At 38.1% G+C, this 20,033-nt stretch overlaps 1 protein-coding gene across 1 annotated transcript in view; it reads right to left on the bottom strand.

The window, feature by feature from the left end:
• FSTL5 (follistatin like 5) overlaps window positions 1–20,033 on the bottom strand; it is a 538,172-nt gene that overhangs the window by 368,355 nt on the left and 149,784 nt on the right. The window lies entirely within an intron of this gene.

Below are 20,033 nucleotides of genomic sequence, written 5' to 3'. Positions count from 1 at the left end.
CATCAGCATTTGTAAGCCAAAACCAGGATTAACACACAAAAAAGAAGTTGTTCAATTTTCTTTTATTATAGTTTCCCTTGGTAGTCTCCATTCTTGATTTTAGCAAATACCAACAGAATTCTGGAGTGTGAGAAAGATGACAGACAGGTTTGAGAATTACTTAATGCCTTTGCAGCTCAGTTGAAATGGACTAAGATTATAATTAGATATGAGCGAATTTACAGTAATAACGGAGCAAAATGCTTTATTATCTCTGTAATCCGCCTACTGCCATTAAACTGTGTTCCTCTCCGTGCCGCTCTTCTCCAGGTGCTGGGAAAAGCTGGAACCAGTCCTGGGAAACTGTGAGAAGTTTCCCCGGACTGGATCCAGCTTTTCATAGCACCCAGGGAGGAGTGGCATGGAGTGGCAGTCAGTTAAAAGGCAGCCCTCTGATGAGCGGATTACAGAGATAATGAAGTACTTTACTCCGTTATTACTGTATATTTGCTCATATCTAATTATAAAAGGATTTCATGATAAAACCAAATGCAATCTAAATTTATTATTCCAACCAATGTGGAAATTGTGTTTTTTTCAATCAAATGAAAAATATGGATGTTTTTACAAATAGATGCAGTAATAAAATAAAAGCCTATTAAGGTTAAGGAAACCCCAACAGAACCCTGTGAAATTATGTGACTAGATCTGCAATAAATATCTATACTGTAGATTTGTAAAAAAAAAAAAAAAAAAAAAAATCCACAGCAAAATGGTTATGCTAGGGATTTCAGTCCCCTACTACCAAACCCATGTAAATTCAGCTAATGGCAAGGCTCTGTACCAGAATGTACATCACTTTTAAAGAGCTGGAATTTACTTTCTTCTATGTATCTCTATATAAGACAGTGACTTCCGGCCTATGTAGACTCTGGGACAGACAAAGGACAGTTCATGTAAGTTCCAGCAGGACTTGGATGGTGAAGAAGCAAATAAATAATGCTGAGTGTTGTGGTGTGGGATTGCAATCAGTTTGGGTGAGTATTTAAAAACAATTGCCTATTATAGCAGGTATAAACAGGTATGAAAACTAGACAGAACAAAGAACACTGATGATGTGAATAGTGCTTAAAGATAGCACAGGGTGGAGTGGCAGGAAAGAGTTTATTCCCCTGAAAGAGTTTTATTTGAAGAGATAACTGCTACTTAATCTAAAAGGGATACTTTATAGAAAATTGTAGAAAGAAAGTTATAAAGATTTGTAAATAACTTCCATTTAAAGTAAGCTCAAGCCTTCCAGCACCTTCCAGCTGGTGTATGCCTTGCAGAAAGTGGGGGGTTATTTGTAGTCTGACACAGGGCTCTCTGCTGCCACCTCTGTGCATGTCAGGAACTGTGCAGAGCAGTAGCAAATCTTAGAAAATCTTTCCTGCTCTAGATAGTTCCTGTTGAAGATAGAGGCATCAGCACATAGTACTGTATGGGTCTAGAAAGAATACCCCACTTAACTACACTCCTGCAGGGTATACAGCAACTATGAGTACTGGAAGACTTGAGCTTTTATAAACAGAAGTAATTTACAAATCTGTATAACTTGATGATACTAGTTAAATAATATAATGAATTATACAATGACTATTAAAACAAACTTTCAAAACCAGCTCCTCTTGCATTAGGTAAATGGTAATGATGGTAATAAGTGAACATTTATATGAAAGAATTCAAAACTAGAAACTACTATTATACAAAAAATAGAACAAACTAAGAAAAATTAAAGACCTCAATGTATGAATATTCAACTCAATGCAAATATTGACTTTTCTAACAAAAAAAAAGAAAGAAAAAGAAATCAGAAGAACCAACAGATTGCTTTAACAATATGTGCTGGGAATATAGAATTCAATGAGGAGAATGAGAACTGACGTTAATACCCAATATGTCTGCTCTATAGCTTATTAGCATGCATGATTCTGTTAACCTTTAAATTGTTTCAATGGCTAAAAAATGAATGTGGCATATGAAAAAGGTCAGTTTGTGATATAATTTATTTATAGGAGGACAGCACAGTTGATATTCTGTCGTAGTTTCTTGAGTTTAATAGAATATCAGTGCTATTACATTTTGACTTAGGTCAGCTGTATTTACATGGTATAGACTGACTGGTCTTCAGAGATTGGATGTTTGACTTTCACTTATTAGACAATCCCAGGTACATTATGAATGTTTGTACAGAGAAATCTATTTGCTTATCTATTGTTAGGTGCACTCCAATAACAAAGGAGAAGACAGAGAAGCGTAAGTGTCATTACACTGTCTGTGCATATGTCGACTTCAGTTCATAATCATAATGTGAACATAGCCTAAATAAAGTTTTCAAACCTAAACTAACATATCTGACATGTTTGACCCCCCCTCTCCAACAATGGGCTAACCCCATTGTTTTGACCTGCCACTTCATTTAATCCATATATAGCTGCCAAAGAGAGCTGAGCAATGAACCCAGTTATTTTTGGCAGTACAGGGTATGCAGTTACTGTATCTGTCAGCTTCCAGGATAGCCCTTGCACATGTGGTAAAAAGGTCAATATGGCCCCATTCACTGTATACTGTATGTCTGGGTTAGCTAGACAGAATAATGAACACTATTGCATTATTGCATCCATAAGGAAAAGATATTATTCAGTTTAGGTTTTGTGACCCTTTGTATGACATATCATACTAAAGTATAGGTCGGACTTACAGTATGCTTCTGGGAATTCCTCTTGACATATACTAATAGACACTGCTAATGCCCAACTGCTTTTATAGTGCTACAATACCAGCATTAGTGGACTCTTTACAATCATTTTAGAAGGTTAATAATAAAAAAAAAATAGTGTTAAGACCTCTAAGGGGGGAACCTGCTAACTCCACTCCCTCCCTTAGCTAAAACTTACATGATACAAAATTAAATAACACACACACACATTTTGGCAAAAATTCTCATAACCCCAACCCCTCTCACACCTATCTCCCTCATGATATTGAACCACTACTATCCCCATTATATTCAAATCCCTCTAACAACCACTCGGTCGTGGTCGCAGAGACCCCCCTTATGGTTCCTCGCCGGGAGGCCCCTTACCCTAACTCGTCACTCTTTGTCATATTTGTAAATGCTCCCTGCTTTACACATCTAGTTTTTACTGGGGGAAAAAAAATTCTGACAAAGCTTTAGAAATCCAGAACAATGTTTGGAGAAAAGGTTATAATCAAATCAAGCTATTCAAGTGAAAGAAACATGAAGCTACAATAATTAATTGGTAATCAATCCCTCCAGGGTGAGCTCTTTAACATCATAATAGTATAATCAACTGGTTAGATTTGAAGAAATTCTAATGAGAAAATAAACAAATGAATTTCTAGTGCCATGTCTCCTCTTTTACTAGTACTATATTTATAATGTTTTACCTCTCAAAGACATATGCTCGGCTTTCTGTTTACAAAGGAACATGGCAGCAAAGCCCACCCATTGATTTTTTTTCCCCCAGCACTGCTTTATTTTCAGCTGCTAGATCGACCATGCTGATGCTGAAGAAAAGAAAATCTGTCTGGGAGGTAGGAAGTAGATTATGTAGCTTTGCTTTACAGTATATGAACTATTTACATATCACTGCTTCAGCTTTTGTTATGTGCCCTTGTACATGGAGATGACTGATGGAAATCTGTTATAGAGTTTCTCTTACCAAAGCTATTTAGTATTTTGCCATGACTTTGCTAAATTTGTCATCATTTGGCAAATAATTTGTGTATTACAAGGTGAATGGTTAGTTAAGGAAATGTGCCGTGCACCTATACTTAACCCCTTAAGGACCGGGCCTGAAATGACCTTATGGACTGGGCCTATTGTCGCTTTTGAGTTTTCATTTTTTCCACCTCGCCTTCTAAGACCAATAGCTCTTTTATTTTTCCACCTACAGGGCCATGTGAGGGCTTGTATTTTTTTGAAACAGGTATACTTTGTAATGGCATCTTTCAATCTGCCACAAAATAAATGACGGTACCCCCAAAATATCATTAATGGGGTGAATTTGGGTCAAAAAATGTGATTTCGCAAAATTTGGCGGGTTCCATGTTTACGTAATGCACTTTACGGTAAAACTGACATTTTTTCTTCTATAGGTCGGTCTGAACACAGAGATATGCATGTTTACTAGGTTTTCTAACGTTTTATTATTTTTATTAGCAGTAAAACTTTTTTTTTGCAAATAGGTATCTTTAAAATGGCCCTATTGTGACTCTTATAGTGCTTTTATTTTTTCACCTACTGGGTCTTATGGGGTGTCATTTTTTGCGCCATGATCTCTAGTTTTTGTTAGTAACATTTTTTCCTAGATCAGTTCACGTTATTCACCGTGCAGGAATAATATTGTTTTTTTTTTATTTGAATAGATCGGACAATTGTGCACACTACAGTAAATTATATGTTAATTAACTTTATTATTTTTATGTCTTTTATGTATAAAATGGGAAGGGGGAGTGATTTTCATGCTAGGCAGGCAATCACGGTAGTCTGTCATTAACTCCTGAGCTACATGCCCCTGCAGGAAGTGTAGTTTTCATTCACATCTGACCTGGTTCTTTTTACTGCCACCTCTGTCTAAAGGACTTATATATGCAATATAAAATGTGTGTTTTTTTTTTTTTTTTTTTTTTTTTAAACATTTCTTTAAAAAACCCTAATAAAATGCCCTAAATAAAGATTTATATTACCCCCTTGGCCATTATACATTATTACCCCCTTGCCCATTATACATTATATATATGAAAATATTAAAAGAATATAAACATATTACAAACGTAGCATGCAGAATTGTTCGATTAAAATATAAAAATATTGTTCCTGTATAGCTAACAACGTAAATGAAAAGTGGGGGAAAAAACACCAGGATTGATTTTTTTTTATTATTATTTTTATATATTAGAAAAAAAACCCAAAAACTATTAAAATGTTTCTTTTGTACCAATATGATATCAATAAAAACTAGAGTTCATGGCATAAAAAAATGACACCTCAACCAGCCCTGTAGGTGAAAAAGTTGAAGCACTATGGCTCTTAGAAGGAACATTGCTTAAATTTGACCCGGATATCCGTGCATCAATGACCTTGGTCATAAGGGCTTAATAGATATTTTTGTAGGGTACCTTCCAATATTTTGACCTACTATAAGTTATACTGTTCTACTCTTGGATCTCGCACCTGTTGTTCTACTCTTCTTACCACTGACTATTTTCCTGACTTTACTTCCATCAGGTCCTCTAACCACATTTCCGTCAAGGTCTCTTTTCTGACTACTTTTTCTGAAGAGTATTGTTAGCCATAGAAATCAGTAGAATAGAGAAGAAATCAGGCGATACCTTTTAGAGGTTAACTGTGTATATTTGATTGTAAGCTTTTGAGAGTCTAGCTTCCTTCGTCAAACATGATGTTATACAAAACTGAAAAAAATCACAGACTTATAAACACTAGACAGAGCTCATCAAAGAATTTTAGAAACTTTAAAAATAACAAAATGCAGTATACATAGGGTCTGCTATTTACAACAGGTCAATAAATTAAAGATCGTAAGGCGTGACAAGAGTTCTTGTTGCTATCTGTTTGTTGTCAATTAATGGTCATCATAGCCAGAACAGGCCACATATAGGCCAACATGAAGCTGGCATGGATATTGAGACCATGTTTCAGACTTTTCAATTTGAGCATTAGTTTATATTCCCATTTCTTTCTTCAACTGTATGTCCCTCTCTGGAAAAATGTGCAGTCACAGGGAGATCTGTCCGGCCATTGTTATTATTAAAGTGGTGTGAGTTCATTTGTTGACTGAGTCTCTGCCCTGTTTCCCCCACATAGAGGCCTGTAGTGGGGCATCGCACACACATGATCAGATACACCACATTGGAAGATCTGCAAGAAAATGTTCCCTTGATTTTGTGTACCTCCTGTGACTGTGAAACTGGTACACTGTCAGATATATGGATGTGTGTGTAGGTCTTGGCAGGGTGAGGTGCTATTATCTGTTTGGGCCTTCAGAGCACTGTGGACAATGATTTGTCGCTGGGGATTGTAAGTGACAACTAGGGGCACTCGGGTTTCATCATGGGCCTTCTTATATGTGAGTAGAGTATCTTCGTTGATGGCTGCCTCTTGGCTGATCTGTTTGTCTGTCATGTTTGGTTTGTAGCCCAATTGGAGGAATTAAGTCCTAAGATTAAGGAGATGTTGGTTCAGGTCTGCTTTTTCTGAGCAGATACGGATGTATCGAATAGCCTGGCTGTATATAATAGATTTTTTTGTATGTTTGGGATGGAAGTTGTCGCTTCTCAGGTAAGCAGTTCGGTCTGTCGGTTTGCGGTATATTGCTGTAAGTATCCGATGGTCTTTAATGCGTATAGTTGTGTCCAAAAAATGTATTTCACTATGGGAATGGCTTTGTTTGAGGTTGATGGTGGCGTGAAAGTTGTTGAAGTCTTCATGAAATTTAAGCAGGGCCTCCTCACCTGCAGTCCAAATAATCAGGATATTGTCAATGTATCAAAGGTAGGTGGTGCATGTTGATAGGTATGCTCCTTCCAGTTCTGCCGTAAAAAGATTTGCATACTGTGGTGCACATCTTGAACCCATTGATGTCCCCATTCTCTGGAGGTATAGGTCATCTCCAAAGGAAAAATAGTTATGGGTTAGCAGGAATTGAATAAGTTGTGTGATTGGTTTTATTAGGAGGTCTTGTTTCTCCAGGTGTTTTCTACATGCTGCAACTCCATCCTTTTTGGGGGATATTAGTGTACAAGGATTCCACATCCATGGTGGCCAATATGATGTCATCAGGTAGTGAACCTAAGGCTTTTAGTTTGTTTAGAAGGTCAGTAGTGTCCTGAATGTTGCTGGGAGTGTCTCTAACCAGGGGTTTTAGGATATTTTCCACCCAACCAAAGATGTTTTCTGTCAATGTCCCAATGCCTAAAATTATGGGTGTCCCAGGGTTGCATTCTTTGTGGATCTTGGGGAGCATGTAGAAGCAGCCTGGACTGGGATCTTCTGGAATGAGCAGTTTAATTTGTTCCTGGATGTTCATATGAATCTTCTTGATAATGTCCTTGTTTGAGTTGTTTTTTTGTAGGCCTCCGTAGGATCACTTTCAAATTTAGAGTAGTGGACGGGTTGGATAGTTACATGTCTGGTTGGGTGGAAAATATCCTAAAACCCCTGATCAGAGACACTCCCAGCTACATCCAGGACACTAGTGACCTAAACAAACTAAAAGCCTTAGGCCCACTACCTGATGACACCATATTGGCCACCATGGATGTGAAATCCTTGTACACTAACATCCCCCCAAGGATGGAGTTGCAGCATGTAGAAAATACCTGAAGAAACAAGACCTCCAAATAAAACCAATCACACAACTCATTCAATTCCTGCTAACCCATTACTATTTTGCCTTTGGAGATGACCTATACCTCCAGTGAATGGGGACATCAATGGGTTCAAGATGTGCACCACAGTATGCAAATCTTTTTATGGCAGAACTGGAAGGAGCATACCTATCGACATGCACCACCAAACCTATATCCTTCCTTCGATACATTGACGATATCCTGATCATTTGGACTGCAGGTGAGGAGGCCCTGCTTAAATTTCATGAAGACTTCAAAAACTTTCACCCCACCATCAACCTCAAACGAAGCCATTCCCATAGTGAAGTCTATTTTTTGGACACAACTATACGCATTAAAGACCACCGGATACTTAGAGCCATATACCGCAAACCGACAGACCGAACCGCTTACCTGAGAAGCGACAACTTCCATCCCAAACATACAAAACAATCTATTATATACAGCCAGGCTATTCGGTACAATGGTATCTGCTCAGAAAAAGCAGGCCTGGACCAACATCTCCTTACTCTTAGGACTGAATTTCTCCAATTGGGCTACAAACCAATTATGACGGACAAACAGATCAGCCAAGAGGCAGCCATCAACAAAGATACTCTACTAACATATAAGGAGGCCCATGATGAAACCCGAGTGCCCCTAGTTGTCACCTACAATCCTCAGCTGGAGATCCTACGAAAGATTGCTAGGGAACTCCAATCTGCGCTACACAAGGAAAGCAGACTAAAATAAATATTCCCATCCCCCGCTGCTTTCATTTCGGCAACCACCAAACCTGCGACAAATCATTGTCTGCAGTGCTCTGAAGGCCCAAACAGATAATGGCACCTCACCCTGCCTACAAAACAGGTGCAAGACCTGCACACACATCCATATCTCTGACAGTGTACGAGTCCCACAGTCATAGCAGGTACAGAGAATCAAGGGGACATTTTCTTCTAGATCTTTTAATGTGGTGTATCTGATCATGTGTGTGCAATGCCCCATTCCAGGCCTTTATGTGGGGGAAACATGGCAGAGACTCAGTCAGCGAATGAACTCACACAGCTTTAATATTAACAACGGCCGGACCGCTCTCCCTTTGTCTGCACATTTCTCTGGAGAGGGACATATAGTTAAAGACCTGCAGGTTACAGTCTTAATGGGAGAATTTAAGACACAAAAAGAAAGAAATGAATGGAAATATAAACTGATGCCCAAATTTAAAACTTTGCAACATGGTCTCAATATCCATGCCGGCTTCATGTCGGCCTATGTGTGACCTGTTCTGGCTATGAAGACCATTAATTGCTATCAGGACATTAATCTGACAACAAACAGATAGCAACAAGAGCTTACCATCCTCTTGTCACGCCTCACCAGCTTTAGTTTATTGACCTGTTGTAAATAGCAGACAATTGGAATATAGTATTTTGTTAGTTTTAAAGTTTCTAAAATCCTTTGATGAGCTCTATCTAGTGTATATAAGTCTGTTATTTTTTTAGTTTTGTATAACATCATGTCTGACGAAGGGAGCTAGACTCTCGAAAGCTTACAAACAAATATACTCAGTTAACCTCCAAAAGGTATCACCTGATTTCTTCTCTATTCTACTCTTTCTAAAGACAGCTTTTGGACTATGCTACTGCTGTATCATTCTCAGTGCTGAAAATCTTTGTCAATTATGGAAACCATGACCTTGGGATTACTCAGCAGCAAAGTCCACACGTACTTGACACTTTGATTCTGTACTTCAGTGTAGTTAGCACCAAAGGGATCATGGCTTAGAGAATCCACAGCTCAGCTATATGATGACAATAACATTTAGGCTACATTGTCAATGCTGTATATATAAGTCCTTATACGAATATAAGTCCTTAATAGAATGTTAAAAAGGCATCAGAGTGTTAGTGGGCACTATTGTGATCACTGGGTCAGCAGTTTTTTTTCCCAGAAGTGCTTTGCAAAGTGTTCCTTGGTAACACCCTAGTTAACCCCAAATCACCTCTCTTGTATCAATATACTGAGCTTTGTACAAAGAAAAACCTAACACTCACAGATCAAGGGATCTCCCTAATAAATAGTGCAGCGGAGTCTAATCTATCTTAAAGGGAAACTCTGGCGAAAATATTGTTTTTTCAATCCACTGGTGTCAGAAAGTTATATAGATTTGTAATTTATTTCTATTTAAAAATCTCAAGTCTTCCCATACTTATCAGCTGCTGTATATCCTGCAGGAAGTAGTATATCCTTTCCAGCAGTGACGTAGCTACCATAGAAGCAGGGAAGGCAGTTGCTATGGGGCCCCTGGAGGGAGGGGGGCCCAGGGATGCACATGGAAGATAAGAGCCTCCTGTGTCCTTCTGCTTAACCCCTTATTTACTGCAGTGTGTAAGTGACCCAGTGTTCTCTTAAATGATGTAACACAAAAAAGGGTCAATAAGCTATAGACAATTAGTTCTCTGCCTCACTGCTCTGATAACCTCTGACCTCTGTTCTCTGAACTCCTGCAGAGGTCAGAGGTTATCAGTGTAGAAGTAGTATAGGAGAGATTTAATTGTCTTTAGCTTATTAACCCTTTTTGTGTTGCAGCATGTAAGAGAACATTGGGTCACTTACACACTGCAGTACGAGGGGTTAAGCAAAAGGTAGTCTGCTCCTGCACCTACTGTATGATTGTAACCATGAGGCTCCTAATAGGCTGTTATAGTTAAATACAGTGGATGGACAGAACAAGCAGACATTGGCTTTCTTCTCTGGCAGTCACTGTTGTAGCTGCATTCTGCCTCTGGCCACAAGAGATTTATTTTTTGGCCACATCACCGAGTATATAGATAGATAGATAGATAGAGTGAAGGGGAGGGGGGCCCCATGAATCCTAGCTACGCCCCTGCTTTTCAGTCTGACACAGTGCTCTCTGCTGTCGCCTCTGTCCGAGGCAAGAACTTTCCCAATCCGGATAGGTTTTCTGTGGGGATCTGCTACTTTTCTGGACAATTCTTGTCATAGAAAGAGATGTCAGAAGAGAGCACTGTGTCAGACCGAAAAGAAAACACCACTTCCTGCAGGACATACAGCACTTGATAAGTACTGGAAAACTGGAGATTTTTAAATAGAAGTAAATTACAAATCTATATAACTTTCTAAAACCAGTTGATTTTGAAAAAAGAAAAAAAATGATTTTCGCCGGAGTTCCCCTTTCATTTTCTTCTTCACCACCCTTACACCATATTACTCTTCTTATTTAATTGATGTGTTTCCTATATGTACTTCCATCATACAGACTCCTTCCCCCTGTTCTCACATATCCAGACTTATTGAAGTACATGTATATACAAATGTGTAAAGGAACAGTAGGGGGCACCACCACTGACATCGATAACTCTGATAACAGAAACAGCATTTTTATTCAATAGCTATGAACAAACTATTTATTTCCCCACATACTGTTATTATACACAATACCTTTTGTTGGACAACCCCCTTGTGCAACTGAAAGTGTATTGTAAATGAGGAAAAAAGAAGTCCCCACACCAGGCTTGTTTATAATGGTTTTTAATACAAGGCAATCACTTTGTGACCTTGTTTTTCAAATGAAATAAAACATAAGAACAATTCAATAATAATGCTTTCTATTAAGGTTAAATGCATCAGAAAGACAAAGGTAACCATGGAAATTAATTTTGCAGTCAGAACTCCTTAAAAGGATAGACTAGTATTTCTGATTCTGAGTATATGGTAAGTTAAGCATTTGCATGGTGCTGCTTGTTTTCAGCACACAATAAACCTATTTAGTTTTTTACGTTAAGACTAGAATATGGTTTATAATTCAGGAATAAGTTGCACCATCACTTCACCATCACAAAACAGCCACTGGTTTTGTATGCCTTAAAGGGGTAGTGCGGCACTAAAAAATTATTCACAGAATAACACACATTACAAAGTTATACAAAGTTATACATTATCCGTGTCGAGCCCGTCCGCCATCTTGTGCCAAACGTCATCTTGGGGCGGACGGCGTCATCAGCCGCTCAGCCACGATTGGCTGAGCATAACTGTGCTCAGCCAATCGCGACTGAGCACAGTTATGACGGGGCAGAGGGGGGGCGGCGGCAGTGATTCGTCCGTCCGTCCGGAAATAAATGTTTGTTTGTTTTTTTTACTTCAGATAACCTAATTTTGTCTAGACTATTATTTTAATTGCCTTTTATTTTCTTTGATCTTTTAACCTAATTCTGTTAAATGAGGGATGATTTTTTTGAAGATGGCTGAAGGTAGGAGGCGAGAGATGAATCTTTTTGTACCGTGACAAATGGATCTGTTGTTAATATGCAGTTTTACATCATTTTCTAGCCTCAGCAACAAGACATCATAACAACATATCACAATATAGAAATGAACGAGGTGGCACTCACCATCGGATGAATCTCTGGACTTTATTTCATCATGTAAAAGGACATAATAGATGCATAAAACGATGTGGCAGACGCGGTCCGTAGAAGCCACTTTACTGCGAAACAGACTGTTACCACCCACCTGCTGGCATCTGCCACATCGTTTTATGCATCTATTATGTCCTTTTATATGATGAAATGAAGTCCAGAGATTCATCCGATGGTGAGTGCCACCTCGTTCATTTCTATATTGTGAATGGTGCTTATCAGAGACTATTGCTGTTGAGAGCCGGCACCCCATCGTTGCTGTCGACTGCACGGGCCCGACGCCGTGGAAGGGGTTGTGCTGACCAAATCTTGTATATATCATCATAACAACAAATGACTAGAACATTCCTAGTAGACATATATTATTAGCATATCTACAATTAAATACAGGAGGGATTCTGAAAGCACATCAAATGAGTAAAAAAGAAACTGCAGGGAACCCAAATAAATACCCCACCTGTAAATCTGGCACAGAACTACAGCATCTGTAACGCAATGGCAATAAATGTACTTTTTACTATACCTTTTATTTCTATAAAGCTCTATAGACCCAGAGGCACACAGAGTGTACTGCAGTTCTACATTATGGAGAAAATTACTTTTGAGTTTTGTATTATGATGAATCCATTTATGCCCTATATAAAACTAGAGACAGTAGGACCCCAAACACATTTACAGGTGCGATATTATGGTTTCAAACAATGCAGAGATTTATTAGAGCTGTAATATGACTTATAAGGACTTATTGGTATTATAAGTAGTGCAGCAATGTAAAAGTGAATATTCTTGTCATTACAGAAATGCATTCAATTGTCTTCCGGTGGTTTAGTAAAACCATCACTGAATTAGCCATCCCGCTGGAGTTGCTCAACGGCATACAGATCTGTTATGCAGATAATTGTACATTATAGAACTACACTATAGAACTACACTGCATTCGTAAGTACATATTTTTGTTGGGGTGTGCAGAAGTGGAGCTCCACTTGTCTCCAAGGGACCTGGAGGAGCATTTATAAACAAATACATCTCTCTATAAAAGAATTATAGTTACTTTTCTTCCACCTGTTACACAATGTTTGTAGGAAGACAGTTATAAGAACTGTATTCTGTTCCCTCAATTCTAAAGTTTCATCGCAGAACCGCTATTCTTTTGTATCGCACAGGGCATATTACTTCTTACAAAACACTGTTTTCTAAGAAATTTCTCACAGTGTATTGTAATTTATTCTTTTCAAAAGTCTTGTCTGTAAATCATTGAAAAGTAAATAAAGAAATTATGCAGAGTTTATTAAATCTACTTTATTCAGAGAGTTAGAAGAAATAATGGAAAACTAAAACTGGTAGAGCTACCCTTGTGGTTGTGTGTAATCATTTTCCTCCGAAGGCCGCTTTGTCATAAACAGCCTCATGAATCATATTATGGTTTAACCATTACGAGAGACATTTAGCTGTAATATGTTTCCTCTTACCTACAAAATCCAATGAGCTAAATTAACAAATGCCATTTCCAAGTATTTAGCCTATCTTTCACAGTAAAACAATACAAGTCAGATTCAATACTCAGTGAGGGAAGCAGACAGCCTTCTATTAAGAACCTGTTACCTTAGGATTTCCTGGGAATAAAATGAACACATGGATTTTAGGACTGGTGAGGCTGGTCTGCTTAATAGAACAATGTGAAGATACAGCCCTGTCAATATCAATCAGGTCTATACCAAGTAAAGAACAGAACAAACCATTGGAAGTGTGCATTGGAACAAAGCTGATACATTGTATGTTTAACACTGTAACATGTTGTTAAAAATTGAACACTTTGTCTAATGTACAGTACATGTAGGAGGAGACACTAATAGTAAATCCATTGCATTACTTACTGTAACCTGTATCAGTGCTAATTTACAGTATATATTGTTACAGATATATAGTTACATTTCTAAGTCTACAGACATGAGAGGTGCAGTGTTCTTACATCAAGAATAATGGTGTTTAGGAAGTGCACACTCTAGCTAAAGTGTATATATGATTATATATAGTTTAACAGTATTTACGAAAATAAAAATGTATTCGATAAAAAAGTTATATTATAATTATGATATCCCTTACAACGATGTAAAAGTTAACAACCCCTACTGTTTCTTGTTCTCCTACCTTCTAGCACTCCCCCCCCCCCGGTAAAACAAATTGCGTTTTATTTTCAATTTTACTACACATATATATTTTTTTGTTTCACAGCATATTTTATGCAAAAATGAAGTCTGTCAAACCAACAACTACAATTAGTGGCACAAAAAATAAAGGCTCGTCTGGGTGAAAAAATGCAAGCGCTATGGCCTTTTAAGCACGAGGAGGCAAAAATGAAAATTGGCCTGGTCTTCAAAGGGTAAAAAATAATAAAAACAAACTATTAACACAATAAACAGTAAGATCTGCAGTGCTGCTCTTACTGCAAAAATTACTGGTACCCCAACAGACCCACTCGAAGTCAATGTGATTTGCTCTAATGTGCACCAATAACAAATGAAGCCATAACAGCAGCGTGAACCAATCCTTACACATATTTCTTGCTGGCTTGGTAAGCAAGAAAAAATAAATAAAGAGAGAATATTATTTACTAGGAGTATATTAGCTATTTTAAGCAGGTATCTTCACTTCTCTCATGAACTTCGTAATTTAATAATATGTATGACATTGTGAGAGATAATTATTAATATCTAAGAAAACATCCAATTAAACTATGTATTTTCTAAAATGATTACATTTCTACAGGTTGGCAAATTAGTTTAAGATATCAAAACCTTACAAAGACTTTATTCATGTGCTTTTAGTTGTTTTCATTTTGCCTTTGTGGAAAATACCCTTGTTAAAAGAGAAGCTTGTGTTCCCCGTCAGAGATAATTAACATGTTTAATACAAGTACAAATGAACTGTGTCACTAATTAGAGAATGATCAGATCTGAGTAGCAGGGATGTAATCCTTCATTCCTTTTACCTGTGTTTCACGTATCATTTTTATTCAGTTAACAAAAGTGTTGGTTAACACAATATTTTCATTATGTGAATTTGTCAGTTGCATATGCACCTTGTATAAAGCTATAGGCACCCCTGTATTTTGTTTCCCTGTCAGGGTTCCACTGGAATTTCCCAAAAATGGACCACATTAAAAGTCAGCGGGCCCTTCCAATAAATGTAAGCCATAAGCAGCAACTATAGCTCAAATTGAACAATCTAAGGTTCTGTCTGTAAAGTCCATGCAGGTGTCCATTTTTTCTTCTTTTCTAGCCTTCTACATAAAAGATGGAATTTTAACAAACCCATTACCCGTTAAAAATTTAAGTCAAGGGGAGTGATTTATCAAAGGGTGTGAAATTTAGACTCATGCAAACTGCCCTCAGCAACCAATCACAATTCAGATTTAAGCTCTGGTAAAATGAGGAGCTGTAATTGGTTGTTGTGGGCAGTTTGCACCAGTTTAAATTTTACACCCTTTAATAAATTACCCCCAAGATGTCATGCAACATAGTCTTATATAAAATCCTTTAAATGACTATTAAAAAAGAGAAGTTTATACTTGTGTGTATCCCTTAATAATTCCTTTCCTGTAGTCTAGTAGTACAAACTGATCAAGGAATTTCCACCATTAATCTAAAACATTAGCCTAGAGTTACTAAAACTGATGCGCACAACTCATCTGAACCAGGGAATCCCCTTTATGGGGATGGTAAGGCTGCTCTGGTAATATCTGGCAGGTTCAGCTGCTGATAGAGCTATGGTGAGCTATGGTAAAATATATTAAGGAGCTCCTTACTGGTTCTTAGACAATGTGTGTTTAAAACTAACACAAAGAGAACATTAATATTTACAAACATAGTCGATCAAGTTTAACTTATAACCCTACATGTCTCAAAAACAATTCTTGCACTGTATAAGAATTAGGCAGTACTAGTAAATTCCTCTCATAGTTCAATGTCCAGACCTTAACCGGCTTTAATTGCAGCAATTAATTGTGTACACAGTATGTGTGTATCAAAGTTGGCATCACATACAATTTCCCTACCAAAACTCCTTTAGTTTTGGGCACTGTGCTGTCGTCTTATAATATAAGGTCTGGTCAGGAACTTATCGCTCCACACTGGTGTGTGTTAACTTGGGGTACTGCCAATTCCCATGTCTTTGGCTTATATCAACTTAGTAGTTCAATATATCCCTATGTTGCAAAGACACAATCTCATGTGAGCGTACTATTTATAAATAGAGGCACTCACGGTTAGTAGTCTTTATTTCAACTTCTGTTTATTGAACGCTGTATTTAAGTTCGGCTGGGTGTGAACAGAGCACTGGAGATAAATAGAGGCAAGGTGTTCTCTTCCCTGCCAGGCGGTAGGGGAGAGGATGCCTGTCCTCCAGCTACTTCCTGTTACTGCACTTCCTTTACTGGCAATTCAGCGTTAGGCTACTGTATGTTCCCACTACATAGAAAATAAAAGCTATCTTTCCGGACAGCTGTCATTTTATTGACATATGACAGTAATCTACTGGTATTGACAGACAAATAATGTTCATGACCATTATTTGCAGACATCATTACAGATAGGCGGACATCATTTGTGTCTGAAATGACTGCCATCCAAAAAGACGTAATTTTTGCATAGTGGGAACATAGTTTTTCATTGGAATATTGAAATCCCATAATATTCAATTAGAATCCATTTTTAATATATTATGTGTGTTAATATTAAGATATCCAGATTTTGATACTTTGGTACACTACAGAATAATGTTCCAATTTTCTCATAGACAAAAATAAGTACAATACATAATGATTACACTAAGGAGGACATTTACTATTCAGTTTAAAACACACATTTTTTTCTACAGAGAATTAATCAGTTTTTTTACCCAGCTAAAAAGGACTAATTTGACAATTTTTTTTATAAATTTGTGAATACAATATTCGCTGAGTATTCACAATAAATTCTGCAAACAAATTCCCCTAGTACTGACCAGATGTAGGCTTGCACCAGTTTGTGCCACTTTTGAAAGAAGTTCCAAATAATAAATTGGGCACAAAGCACAGGTTATGTAAACTTTTCTGTGATTACTCAAAACAGGCAGATTTAAAACATCTAAAAAAAAGAATATTCGCCCATTTAATACTGGTTCATAAATAGAAATTATTCTTCAAAAAAAGTGCAAAGCCCTTGATAAATTTCCCCCTTATTGTATGTGAACACAACTAATCAGCAAAATACAAATGGGCATTTATACTGTTACAATTCATTTGATTGCTTTCTATTCCTTAGTAAAAAATCTGTCTAGATCATTGGAAGCGGTCAATTGTTCAAGGACTTTTACAGTACATTTAAAGTATTTATTTACTGTGTGATGGGTCCTTTGTGCTTGATCTAGTTAAATACATGTTCAATAGTGACATATTGATTTGCATTGTGTGCAGAGGACAATTTGCCACATAATTTTGCAATTTAAAAAAAAAATAACTCTTAGTGAATTGCTTTACTTTGACATTAGTAACACTTGAATTTAGTCCTTTCTTAACTAGTGCTTGCCTGTTTAACCTACAAAATTCCATTTTCTTTTCTTTCTCATCTTGATATGAATGCACCTCAAGAGTGCTGTCATCAGGTGAGTTTTACAAGATTCTAACAGATGGTGGCACCGGTACTTACTAATTATTATAACTATGTTCTGAAAACGGGTAACATATCTCCATTGGCAAAACAGGTGTATATAAAGTTCTCCCCAAGCCGGGTAAAGACTTGCTGGAACCCGGTTCGTACAGGCCTATCTCGCTGATAAATAAAGATCCTGACGAAACTGTTGGCCGCAGATTGGCCACGCTCTTGCCAGATCTTGTAAGACCATATCAGGTGGGCTTTGTGAGAAATAGATCTTCGGTGACCAATATCCGCAAGGTTTTGACAGTGCTTGATTACACGCGACGCAGATCCCAGACAAATTGTCCATTGGTATTGTTAACGTTGGATGCTGAGAAAGCTTTTGACAATGTCCGCTGGGATTGGCTGGGATCTGTGCTCGATGAGTTCGGGATACAGGGAAACTTCAGAGTTTTTTTTAGCAGGACTCTATAGAGACCTCACGGCACCCATATATACTTCCGGTGTACTATCGCAACCATTTCCCATGTAAAAAGGTAACCGCCAGGGGTGCCCAATATCCCCGCTATTGTTTGACTTAGCTATAGAGCCATTGGCGAGACATTTGTTACAGACAAATGTTTATGAGGGCATAAGTATCCACCGCCAACCCGTGAAACTAGCTATGTTTGCCGTTGATGTACTCATATTTATGAACAACCCGGTTTCTGACCTGCCCCGTTTATTTTCCTTCCTAACATGGTATGGCACCTTTACTGGGTACAAAATAAACATAACAAAATGCGAACTACTACCCTTGGGAACGTCTACCCGGCAGTTGCAGTTGGTGGCGGGTTCTCTGGGCTTGGTTGTAGCCTCCTCCTTCATAACCTACTTAGGAATTAAAATAGGAAGGTCAACCAATTTATTATACTCTCTTAACTATACACCAATCATTCGGAAGATAATCACTGAATTGCACTCCTGGAGGACTCTCCCACTATCACTGATGGGAAAATGATAAGCTTTGCCTGTCTACTATACCCCCTACAAACCCTGCCACTTCTGATAAAGCATACGGACATTACGGCGGTACAGGCGGCTTTCTCTAAATTTATCTGGAGTGGCAAACGCCCCAGAATATCATTAACTAAATTAATGCTCTGCAAAGCTGAGGGGGGAGTGAATTTCCCTAACCTGCGGGGATACAATTTGGTGAGCATCTTTCGCCACATTATGGATTGGCTACATAATTCTTCCTATTTCTCCAACTTACTTTTGGAACGAGCTTTAGCTTACCCATGGGATCTCAAATGCCTTTTACACACAACCTATTCCAAACTACAGGTAGACATAAAGCAATCCTGTCTCCTACGTGACACCATAGTATCTTGGAAAATAATTCGTAAGATGTTAGGGCTTCCCGTCTTGATATCTAAACACATGCCACTGGATCGGCATCCGGAGTTTTTAAATGGCCACAATAGGGAATGGTTAAAATTGTGGGTGGAAAATGGTTTTAGACAGGTGGGGGACTTAATGGATTCCAGTTCACGCCGCTGGCTCACACCCTCTGAAATACAACAAAAATTTCACCTGCCGCAATCTCACAACATTTACATTTAATCAGGTGTATGCTTTTTGCATCTCTCGGCTCAAAGATGTTAAGAAAGAGTTTCAGCACCACACACTCGACAGCATAATTGAGGATGATAATAATAGAGCATCCATTTCCATCTTATACAATGCCTTACGCAACGATTTCCTTAAAATAGACCCCAGGAAACTCTTCCATAGATGGGCAGCTTTGACGGGGGACGACAACATCACGGAAGTGATATTATCAGGGTGGGCAACAGTCAGAAAATGTGTCATCAATGAGAGGTGGAGGGAGACATACTTTAAACTCTCACACTTTGCACTGTATGGATTTAACATTCTTCCTTCTCCGGCCTTCCCAGATAGGATTACAGCATGCCCCAAGTGTAAGACCCCCCTTACTAACTTATGGCATGGGATTTGGACTTGTCAAGCTACGATTTCCTATTAGAATATGATCATATCTTATATCCATTCCCGATACAAACTTAAACTAACACTGGCTCCAAAGGTGATCTTTTTCCACCAGTTGCGGCCCCCTGAATTAGGGGATGAGGTTACATCCATGCCCCAGTTGGTACACATCACCTTATTAGTAGCTTTACGGTGCCTGTTTACTAAATGGTTGTTACCAGATGTGCCAGATATTGACATGGTAATAGCGCAGTTAAAAAATTTTCTTGGAGTAGATAGATTGGATACAGAGAGACACAAGGACACGGGAACAAAGAGGTTCTTTAAGAAATGGCGACCTTTTATTCTGACACATTATGATGCGGCGGCAATACATAACATTGTCCGACCATTTCAGTTAACCAAGTGATATTGTGTTGAGTCTTTGAAAGGCACGTTGGGTGCCTTACAGTTACCTCAACAGTCGTCTCATTACAGGACTTCTTTGTCCCCTGATGCTCTCTGAAAGTGCCTTTTTCCTGTTACTCTGTTTGTCTTAGTCTTTGGAAGCTGTGCGCTTACTCCCTGTATGATG

Source organism: Dendropsophus ebraccatus, chromosome 7 (assembly GCF_027789765.1).
Source record: "Dendropsophus ebraccatus isolate aDenEbr1 chromosome 7, aDenEbr1.pat, whole genome shotgun sequence".
Taxonomy (NCBI): domain Eukaryota; kingdom Metazoa; phylum Chordata; class Amphibia; order Anura; family Hylidae; genus Dendropsophus; species Dendropsophus ebraccatus.
Note: the sequence above shows the minus strand (reverse complement) of the source record. Positions and strands in the feature narration are given on the sequence as shown.